Here is a 1,977-nt window from a genome sequence, read left to right on the forward strand (position 1 = left end):
CCCATGGAGGACAGCACTGAGCATGCTCAGGACCAGGGGCACCTCCAGCAAGACCAGGAAGGAGAGGAAAGTAGATGCTTCTCAGTAGGGACCTGTGGGGGACACAGTGACAGGCAGTGAGCCCCATCGTCAGGGAAATGCCCTGGTGCCCTGCATTGTCCCTCTGTCCCTGTGTCCATATCCTGAGGCCACAGCAGTCCAGAAGGTAATCAGGTCCAGATGGGTCCATGGCTGGGATTGCCCCATTATCAGACCACTTCTGTGACCCTCAGGCTTACAATTGCCCTTGAGACAGGATGTGGACATGGAGAGGGCCTGGCTATTGGAGTGACATGAGGAGACCCCAGGAAGCAGGCAGGACCTGGCCTGGGAAAAGTGTTCTATCTAATCCCTCTCCATGGGCACTGACCCTGTGTATGGACTAGAAATCAGCACTAGGTTACTTGTCTAATGTCTGCTCTCCCATAACCGGTATTTCCCATGAGGGAATGGAGTGTTTGCCTTAGTCCCAGGGTCCATCTGGTACCTGTGCGGTCCCTCCAAACCTTAGCCTTGAGATTCAGTGTTTAATGATGGAGGGAATGAATGACCCCACTCACCTCTTCTCTCCCTCTGTGGTCTGGTCTTCAATAGGATGACTCTCCAGTGAGGGCCTGGGAGGAGCAGGGAAGAGAGCTCAGGGCCCACAGAGCTCCTGGCCTGGGCTAGAGCCTGAAGGCCCCCTTTGCACAACCCTGGCACTCGTCTTCCCTGTCCCCGGAGCTCGATTTCTGCAGATACCTGAGTGCGGGCTCCCCCAATCCTACAGGACTCCAGGGAAATGTCCTCTCACCGGCCAGGACTCCCTGATCATTGTGTATGGAACAGCAATCTCGCCCCATGGCTCCCCACACATGCTCTCTCTGACCCATCTGTTCTCAGGTTGAGTCATCCACGGTGTGAATTTCCCAGCTTTTGTCGGAGCAGGACTGTGTCTCGGTGGTCCCTGGCTATATCCGTAGCAGGGCGCCCAGCACTCGGTAGGACTTTCACCGTTAGGTGTGGAGTTGGTAAATAAGTTTGGGACTGAGGCCATGATAGTCACACCCACACAACCCTGTCCTCCGTGTTCCCCAGAAATCACCCAGGTGTCAAAGGTCTCCAGCTGCTAATCCCTTACCCAGGACGTTGGCTGGAAGTGGAGGACTCTTGCCGGGTCGCAGTGTCCCATGTGGGGACTGGCAGTGTCCTGTGAAGACCTGGAGTGCTGGGGGACCTCACAGAGCTGGGGGTTGCAGTGCTGGCTGCGGGGGCGGGGGGAAGCACATGTCAGGCCTGCTGTCCTCCCCTGGGCTCTCCCATTCTCTGGCAGCTGTGTGGCTCCGACTCACATAGCCCTGGTCACTCAGGACATCTGGACAGGTGGAACTGCCTGGAACTCCAGCCTCCCCGGCCCTCTCTGCAGGTGCACCCTGGCCAGGTGGGCGATTTCAAAGGCAGAGCATCTCCCAGCACGGCTTGGGACAGTGTGTGGAAGGAGTTCAGGGCTCTGGGCTCAGCCACCCTGTCCTGGTTTCTCCTGGCAGAGGATGGCCTGAGCTTTCCTCTGCAGAGATTGATCCAGAGCTGGGGGTGGGGGCCGGGTCCTCAGGGAGGGCTGATGTCTGGAGTGAGGACCATGAAACAGGGTGCTCAGCAGAGTCCACACTGAATGATGGGTCAGCCCGGAACTCTCAGACAGAACTGTGAACCTGGGTGGCCACCGGACAAAAGGATAGACAGAAAGAAAGACCTAGTGAGACAGACACACACCCAGGCTACCACACAGAAAGTCCCCTGTCCTGGACCCAACTAGACAATGGTCTTTGTCTTCCAGGCGGTGGTGTCCGAGGACACTCAGCTCCTCACTGTTAAATAGGAGCCCACAAGGGGCCTGGGAGGGCAGTGCCCTGTGTGACAGAGACGCCCTGCAGGAAGGACGTCGGAGGAGCCAAGGCC

The 1,977-nt window shown here is 57.7% G+C and overlaps 1 long non-coding RNA gene across 1 annotated transcript; it reads right to left on the reverse strand.

The window, feature by feature from the left end:
• Positions 1-6: 6 nt before the first annotated feature.
• Positions 7-1,802, reverse strand: LOC132009236 (uncharacterized). Its single transcript, XR_009401833.1, has 3 exons — positions 1,160-1,802; positions 600-653; positions 7-92 (listed from the first exon to the last, which is right to left on the reverse strand). It is a non-coding gene; the product is annotated as an uncharacterized LOC132009236 (long non-coding RNA).
• Positions 1,803-1,977: the final 175 nt, after the last annotated feature.

Source organism: Mustela nigripes, unplaced genomic scaffold (genome assembly GCF_022355385.1).
Source record: "Mustela nigripes isolate SB6536 unplaced genomic scaffold, MUSNIG.SB6536 HiC_scaffold_8715, whole genome shotgun sequence".
In the NCBI taxonomy this organism is placed as follows: domain Eukaryota; kingdom Metazoa; phylum Chordata; class Mammalia; order Carnivora; family Mustelidae; genus Mustela; species Mustela nigripes.